Below are 9,169 nucleotides of genomic sequence, written 5' to 3'. Positions count from 1 at the left end.
GGAGGGGCTGGCGGGGAGCTCGGTCAGGACAAGGCGGGCTCCCGCCCGCCTCTGATCACGCACCCCGCTGTGCCCGCTGCACTCAGCGACCCGCAGAGCAGCCCGACATTTACAGATCGCCAGGCGAGTCTGTAACGAAGCCGCTCCCTCTCCGTCTGTCCTCGGGCCAACGGCGGCAGAAGGGATACTAATTAGAGGGTGAATTATTAGCTTCCCATGGTGCACTGCGGGCACGTTAAAAACGAGGGGGCTCTGCCGCTTACCTTTTAGATGGTGAGTCTTAGTTTAATATATTCGTGTTTCTAGGTGAGAGCAGGGGACAGTTTTTATGATTATAATTGTTGCATAATTACTGGCCTAAGGTTGCCTATTGTTAAATACAAATCCTGAGGTGCTAATGTTTTATTGAACGGTACAAGGAGATAAAATTGTAATATCTTTTCCTGAGCAATCGGAGCTGCTCATTTGCAGCCAAGTGACAACCCTTAGTCGTCTGAGGGACGAGGCAGATGGGTTCTGCCTGGGCTGGAAGTCAAATGGGAAATATTTGCTTTGGGGGAGGAAAAGGGAGCTGAGCGGCTCCGGGACGCACCCTGGACGCACAGTCTCGGCGTGTGTGCGTGTCACGGGGCGGGGTGAGGCCTGGCTAACGATGCACACGCACTCCCCGTGAAGGCTGAGTCAGCCAGCCGTTCTCAGGCAGCTGAATGCCACAAACGGCCTTTCCCATGAAGGACCATTCCTGCCAGACACTGAAGGGACGCTCAAGTAGAGACGGGTGTGCGGCCACCGTAGTGGACCAGTGGGGTCCAACATCCCTCCCTCTGTGGCATTAGTGGGGTCCAACATCCCTCCCTCCGCGGCATTGGTTTTAAATACAGATCACTTCGCGAATCTGCGTGTCATCGCTGTGCAGGGCCCATGCTAATCGTCTCCGTATCGTTCCGATTTTAGTGTATGTGCAGCCAGAGCAAATGCCCTGTCAACTCGTAAACACTCAGGACATCGAGGCACTAGGAAGTTACCTGGCGCCACCAGGTGACACGCCTTTAATATTCCTCAAATCCACCCCTCCCTCCTCGCCACACCAACTCTCTACCCCACGCGGCCACCTCCCTGCCTCCTACCTGTGTCTCCCACCTGTCACTTATCTCTCTCAGTTTGCTGAGTTTCCTGCTACCAGCCAAGAGATGACTTGCCAGGAGCCGACCACGTGAAGGAAAAGGAAAAACGCTGGAGTCAAACCCGCTGCCTCACCAGGACAGGAAGTCATAAGGAAGCGTGGGAAATGTCCTTCGATTTGAGCAAAAAGTGTCTGGCCAGTTTGCTCTGGCCCCTCCGGTGTCCCATCCCTTGGAAGGATGACATGAAACAGGCCACTGTTTCTGCGGCTCACCCAGGTGTGTCTAGCCAGGGAAATGGGGCGGAGATCGGGCCGAGGAAACTCGAGCTTCAGAAGTTAGAGCAGCAGCTTCTTCCACACAAGAGGCGTTTCCCCCCGTGCCGGGCCGGGCCCAGCAGAGGCTCCTAGCTCTGGTCCAAACCTTTCATAGCAGGTATAAAATAAAAACCAATCTCTCTCTTCGTAGTTTTTGTGGTTCTTCCAGGGCAGAGCTCAGTGCTCTGGAAAGAGCCCGGGCTGGGACTCGGCCGTTCTGATTTCGGCTCAGCTGCCACTCTGCAGGGCTGAGACGAGCCTCTCCAGCGCTCCCCGTGGAACAGAAAGAACCTCACCTTTCTGCCCGCCCCACACAGGCGTGCGAGGCCCGAACACACTTCAGGGAGCACGGAGTCTCGGAGTCAGAAGGAGCTCGTCTGGCCCCATCTCCTTCGGAACACAGGGATCTTCCGAGTCATTCCTGACAGGTGTTTATCCTCCCTCGCATGAAGGTGAAGGCTCCAGGGAGCTCAGCAACGCCTCTGTTTGCTGGATGGCTCTGATTTGCTGCCTCGTGGGAGCCGAGACCTGCCCAGCCCTGGTCCTCAGCCACCCAGGCCACCCAGGCTGCGTCCCATCACACGGTTGGCCCTGCAGGAGCTCGAAGGTAGTGATTGGCTTGCCCTTTGTCGATCCTTCTCCAGGACTAGATTCTTCAGCTGCTCTGCATGTTTCAAATCCTTCATCGTGTTCCTCCCCAGAGCTCTCCCCTTGGCTACCTCACCCACCCTGCACTGCGAGAGAACGCGGCCCCATACGCAGCCTGGCCAGTCTGGAACACGATGGCCTCCCTCAGTCTGATCGCTATACTCCTATTAATGCAGCCTATGCCCATGGAAGCTTTTTAGCAGGCGTATCACACGGTTGGCTCATGTTAAGCCTGCGCTCAGCTAAACCCCCCAGATCCTTTTCACATAAACGGTTTTCATTTGGAAAATGAAAGGTCTCACCCTTCCGGTGTAAGCATAATTGATTCTTTTGAAATTAAATGTATAATTTTCATATTTCATATTCTTTCTGCTCTATTTTAATACGTTTGCTTGGATAACTCTTTCTAAAGAATGATAAATCTTCAGAAACCCTGATTCTGAAACCCCCTGCTTGGTTTGGAAAGCTCTGCCTTATAGCTTCGTCTCATCTGTGGATTTGCTAAGCAAACCTTCACTGTCAGCGTCAACAGCGCTGATCCGCGGGGACCTGTTGTGTCAGAGTGAAGGAAGTTGTCAAGACTAAAAAATAAGATTAATGAAGTTAGGACATTGAGGGAAAAGTGTACAGGTCACCAAAACCTTGAGTGAAAAGATGCACATGAAGGAGGAGGAAACATCCACTCTTTGCATTTGCGCACCCATCATCGGGGGCCCCAGACCCCAAGGGCGCAGGTGGACTTGACCAAGTACAGTTAGGATTATGTAAATCTAACCCGCTCTTTCTTCCTTCGCTGACTTCCCCTGGAACCCAGTCCCCGGCTGCCGACAAACTGCATGCAGGTGACCGAGAGAATTAGGGTGACGCGGCACATGGTCAGGTTCACGGGTCTTGGTGGACACAAGTCCCAGTCACGAGGAGAAACATGCAGATTATTCGTAAAAGGTTTGAAACCAGCCCACACCCTGAGGAGCCTCCAGACCTGCTGCTCCCCCGTGGGTTCAGCTGTGACCTGTGCCATAAGTCAAGTGGTCGCACATCCACACCCCTCGCCCATCAGCACAGTGGCCTGGAGGACCTTGGCCCAGACGGTGGGGCTCCCTCTGCCGTGAACGGCTGGACACATTGCGTGCTTAGCTATCCCTGTCTGCCACGCTGGTTCAGGAGTATAGGGACCCTTCAGAGGAAAGAGCATGAGAAACCCCAGTGTGTTCATTTCCTGAAGCTGCTGTAACAAATTACATGAACTTGGTGCCTTCAACAAAAGCAATTTATTCTCTCACAGTTCTAGAGGCCAGACGTCCGAAATCAGTTTCACCGGGCCAAAACTGAAGTAGTGGCAGGCCAGCACTTCCTCCAGACTGTTCCTTGCCTCCTCCGGCTTCCAGTGGCTGTCAGGCTTCCTCGGCTGTGGCTACATCACTCCGAGCTCTGCCTCCATGGTCACACTGCCTCCTCGTCTGTCTGTCAAATCTCCCTCTCCTTTTATCTACTACGCTACTTGAGATTGGACTTAGGGTCCACCTAGAGAATCCAGGACAATCACCCCGACACCAAGACCCTTAATTTAATCACATCTGCAAAGACCCTTTTTTTCCTCAGAGGATAATATTTACAGTTTCAAGGACTGAATGCCGATATCTTTGGGTGGCCATTTTTCAGCCTGCTATACCCAGAGTTAATAAAAAAATGTTGACCAGGACAAAATTATCAATGGAACTCCTTATGGGCTAGGATCAAATATCCTGGGATAATAACTCCTTAGTCAGCAACCTGGGAAATATTATACATCCAGGTTTCAACAGCTGGCTGGGAAACCACCACGGGAATGTATAACAAGTATAAAATCATTCTAGGAGGACGTGGTTCCATAGTGTAGCGGTCAGCACGTCTGCTTTACACGCAGAAGGTCCTGGGTTCGCACCCCATTGGAGCCACGGTCCATGGTCTACGGTCATGTCACCCTGAACAAGCCCGATCCCATCCAAAAACTTATACGCAAACGTTCACAGAAACATTATTTTTAATAGCCGAAGATAAAAACGACCCGAATGATCATTCACTCATAAATTAATAATAAAATGCAGTCTATTCATACGATGGGAAATGATGACAATAAAAAGGGAGGGGATATTAATACGTGCTACGATGTGGATAAATTTTGAAAACAAGATGCTAAGCGAAAGGCGGAAAAACTCACATATTGTATGACTCCGTTTACATGAAATATCCACTAGAATAGGCAAATCCATAGAGATAGAGAATTGGGAGTTGCCTAGGGCTGCGCAAGTAGGTGAAAAACGGGGAGCACCTGCTAACGAGTGTGAGGTTTCCGTCCGGGTGACGAGAATGTGCCAGAACGAAGATGATGGCACTGCTCCACGAGCACCCCGAAAACCACCGCACCGTATACTGTAGATGGGCGATTAGATGGTACATGAGCTATATCTCCGTGAAGCCATTATTGTTTAAAAATCATTTATTAAGTACTATAATTTAGAAAATCGATTACTTTATAGGTGGAGGAGCCACCGAAGTAGCCTGTCACCTGGTGGGAGGTGGCGCACGCGCACGTACAAGGTCAAAGGCCCTGAGGACCCGTCCCCCTCGTCTCCTGTAGCTCATCACACACGCCCTCGTCGGTCCTGCTCCGCTGCCGCGCCTCGTCCGAACCCGTCACTCCAGCCCGGTCCCTTCCGGTGGCCTCCCGCTTACCCTCTGCCGTGCCACCCTCCTAGTCCGTCTCCACTTCAACCAGAGCAGGCTTTGCAAAATGCAAACAGTGCCATGTCGAAGCTTTTCAGTGGCTTCCTGTCGCCCCAAAGGAAAAGCACACGGTCCTCCCCACGGCCCACCAGACCCGCTCCTGCGGTCCCGTCTCCCCCCTGCTCCCTCGCCCCGACCACGCTTCCGCCAGGCTGCCCTTGCGTTCAGTTTCCCGAATACCACGAGCCCGTCCCTCCCCAAGGCCTTGGCCGCACTGTTCTCGTACTTGACATGCTCATGCTACCTCTACTCCGGACGCCTACTTATCCTTTATTCTCGGTCGAAAAAGAAACACGTCTTGGGGAAGTCATTCTCGGCGCCTTACAACCCGAAAGTGACCAGGTCATCCCACCACATTCTTATAACGCCTGCAGGTCCCCTTCCGGGCACCGATCTCATCCGCACCTGAATCGTCGCCTCCCTGAGGTACCATAAACCCCAGGAGAATAGGGTACGTCCATGTTGCTCACCTTTTTTATCTACAAAACCTGATGTGATGCCCATAATAGAGAAAGCGAGAGGAAATATTTGCTGAATAAGGGAATGAGTCAACAGGTGAATTGTACGACAGGTACGAAGGGAGTGGGGCATGCGGGAAATGCTGCCGTCACATCACCGAGGATTCTACCTGTTGGGGCGGATGACCAGGAGCTGCCTGGGAGAGGGAGGACTCAGGAAACAAGCTTAGACTCAGAGCAGTGGGTGGACCCTTCCGAGTCGTCACGTCCACTTGCTTATCTTCTTGAGCTGGATACCGCAAGTCGGTTTGGAGACTTATATCACCCACCCGCCTCTCTCATGGCTTCAAAAAAAAAAAAGATCTGTGAGATAAAACTCCACACTTCTCGGCAAGGCATAAAATATGAAATAATCTGGCCACGGCAGCCAAAGGTCAGCACGCAAGACAAATATCACGTAGGAGCAAAATCACCCTTGAAAATCACGAAGTCATAGAGCATGTTTCAACCCCGTTTCCTCCCGTTTCTGAAAGGATCGCTCTTCTTTATTTAGATAGCGGATTAAATGGTTGGCTTGTGTTTAGGATCCACGCTGAATGACGTACACACACGCACGCGTGCACGCACGCACACACACACGCACATGCACATACAGCTGCACTCGAATCACATTCAGTACGGGACACTCGCACCGTGCGAGTCCCGTCAGAACTGAGCCTGGCTCAGAACTCGGCCTGACACCTGATCTCTCGCACTCCCCAGGGGAATATCGAAGGCTGCCTGAGTCACCTTCACCAGCTCAATCGTGTCTTCTCCAGCTCACCAAGCACATTATCATGAATTCACAGAAGTTACCCCACATACGTCAAGAAATGGGATCCACTGCACGGTACTTGTAACCTGAATGTAAGCTGCGATTCCATGTAATCCAAGCTTATAAGAATTTATGTTAAAAAAAAATTCAGCCACGTGAAAATTCCCTACAGAAATGTCGTATTTTACTGGAGTATGTTAAACGTCATCTAATTCGTAACCCAAAAGCAGTCTTTATCAAAATCAAAATTCCCTCCCTCTCACACCTGAGGCTCTCAAGAAAAACGTCAAATCTGCCCCCCCACCCCGAAGCCCCGCCCCCACACGCAGGCTGTTTCTCTCTCGGACTTTTTCCTTCCCAGTTTTCTTTTACTGATCAGCTTCGCACCTCTGATTACTCCCCAGTTCACCATCCAGACTTCCTCTCTCTACGACAGACCTGATCAGGCCATGACTGGTGGCCCAAATCTGACACGCACCCGCATATGCGTTTGTATGTGCACGTGTGTGTGTGTGTGTTGCACACCATGTTCTTCAAATGCATATTTAAATTAGTCATCGACTGTTTCAAATGTGTACGTGTTAAAACTCCGTATCTCCAGCTGCCCTTGAAAACTCGGGCGACTGGCAATCTGGGCCCGCCCTCCCCCGTGGAGGCCGGTGCCGGAGCTGACGAGCGGCACCCCCTTTTGGATGGGACTTGCAGTCCCCGGTCTCCCGCATCCTGTACCCGGCCCATCTTCCTGCCAGGATCTGCCACCCGGGCCCTTTAGCTGTGAGTGTGAGCGGTAAGCAAGAAATAAGCTAGGTCAAGTCCTCATCACAATCACACACCAGACTCAGCTCCTACCAAGGACAGGGCAGTGGCTGACTTATCTCTGCACCCCCAGAACAGACACTGCTCCTGGCCCAGAGCAGCACTCAAGAACCATCATCGCATGAAGGTCAAAGCAAAAGCCTTGGAAATTTCTCACTTGTAAATGAAAACGTCTCTGTGTGGCCTTTCCCGCAGACTTTCTCGCTGATTCTCCCCAGGCCCAGGCCGAGGCTGGGACGCGAGTCCAGGGACAGCTGGAGAGAATTGGAGGCCGGGAGTCGAGACGGGCCTTGCTCAGCTTCCAGCCTGAGCCTGGGCGACGGCGACCCCAGCCAAGCCCCTGTGTCCTTCCTCTGACCAGCCCGGCTCAGCAGCCAGATGGCGATGACTTTCCCATCCCCTGAGCCAGGCAGGCTGTGAACAGGCCCCGTCAAGCATGGTCTTCGTCGGCCCGGCCCCAGGGCCCAAAGCTGCCTTATTCTGGTAAATGACAACTTTTTAATTTCCAACCTTTGGGTCCCTGATGAAAGAGGTGGAGAAAGGAGGTGAGGATGGCATATGGATCCTGCAAAATCAGAGAGACCTTGGGCAGGGAACGACCTTGAAAGGTCATCTCCCCTCTGCCTGGCCAGATTCTCTCCATCGCCCAGGACCCAGCCCGGGCCCACCTCTTTCAAGAAGGCTTCCTAGACTACCCCGTCCTAAGGCCCTCTGTCCGCCCTCCAAACACCTCCAATGACTTGCAACCTTCACAGCATGCCCAGGTGAATCCCTGCTCCTCGGAAGCAGACATCGGTGGAACTTGGAGCCAGACAAATACATTTTGAGTCTTGGCTTCAATTCTCACAGTGGGTGTGTGACCTTGGAAAGAGCACTTGGCCTCTCTGACCCTCAGCTCCCTAAAATGGGGGTAGACCCCCCCACAACTACTCGCAGAGTTACCGAGAGGGTCGAATGAGGTAATAAGGAAAAAACAGAAACAAACACATCCTCAGTAAAGGTGACGTAGAAGGAAGAGGGTGACACCTCACTCTCAACCTTCTCTCCTTTGCAGAGTCAGCTCCTAAGAGCCAGCCTCACTCCAGACCTCCCAGGAAGCTCTGAAGTCGGGGCTCCTTAAAGGCGAGGAATCTCATCTCCTGGCAACAAGCCGAGGACTGGCCCACAGGAGGTGCTCGGTGAGAGTGTGGCTTCAGGATCCCGGGGCTGTGACTCTGACCTTGACCTCAGAGTCCACGGGAGTCTCAGACGCTGGACTGTGGTGAGGTAGAAAGACATTGACATCTCGGGGAATTTCATCTGAGGGCCATTGCAGTGTGCTGTCTTTTGTTCCCTTTTCAGAGGATGAGTATTTGGGGTGAGTGGGGGCTGTGACTCTGACCTTGACCTCAGAGTCCACAGGAGTCTCAGACACTGAACTGTGGTGAGGTAGAAAGACACTGACATCTCGGGGAATTTCATCTGAGGGGCCATTGCAGTGTGCTGTCTTTTGCTCCCTTTTCGGAGGATGAGTATTTGGGGTGAGCGCTCTGGAAGCCAAGATGCTGAGTAGGGAGAGCTGGAGGAAGGCAGGGTGGGCCCCTCGGTTCAAGGGAAGGCTGGGCAGCCCTGAACTCTGCATTCTGCATGGGAATGGAAGTCCTTAGGGCTCTGGCTACAGGCCAGGAGGGGAAGGGACTGTGCCTGATGAGAAGCCCTGGCTCGAAGGGGACCTTGGCTGGGCCCCTCAGGAGCTGCTCGGAGCAGCAGATGCAAGCAAAGGCCACGTTGTTGCTCAAAGTACATTCCCAGCACACTTCCGGGCCAGCCTTGGAACCAACCACGTGTCCCCAGGACCCTGGCCACTGCCCTACTTGTCCAACCAGAACTGATCACTGTCCCGATTGCGAGGCGGTTGAGGCCAGGCAGTGATGACCGGGCCCGCTCCAGAGAAGCCCACCCGTCCACCTGGCCCATGAAGGACCCAGGCGTCAGCAAACATCTGAACAGCACCAGCCGACCGGGCAGCGAGGGTCCCACGCCCCACCTCCATTATAGATCCAAGACGGGACGCAGCCTGTCTGCTTTGAGAGGTGGCAGCGCGAAGGCCTGAGGGCAGACTTTGCTGTAGAAACGTAATTTCTATTCCAGGAGGAGCAAAGTCACCCATTTTGAAAGCAAAGTCACCCATTTTTCCGCAGTGGACGAGAGGATACGGGTTTGAGAGAAGGAAGCTTCCGGACATGGGCC

General features: G+C 52.9%; 1 non-coding gene across 1 annotated transcript; it reads right to left on the bottom strand.

The window, feature by feature from the left end:
• Positions 1–871: 871 nt before the first annotated feature.
• On the bottom strand, positions 872–980 carry LOC112477357. The gene has a single exon (XR_003045430.1). It is a non-coding gene; the product is annotated as a U6 spliceosomal RNA (small nuclear RNA).
• Positions 981–9,169: the final 8,189 nt, after the last annotated feature.

Source organism: Pteropus alecto, unplaced genomic scaffold, assembly GCF_000325575.1.
Source record: "Pteropus alecto unplaced genomic scaffold, ASM32557v1 scaffold123, whole genome shotgun sequence".
In the NCBI taxonomy this organism is placed as follows: Eukaryota; Metazoa; Chordata; class Mammalia; order Chiroptera; family Pteropodidae; genus Pteropus; species Pteropus alecto.
Note: the sequence above shows the minus strand (reverse complement) of the source record. Positions and strands in the feature narration are given on the sequence as shown.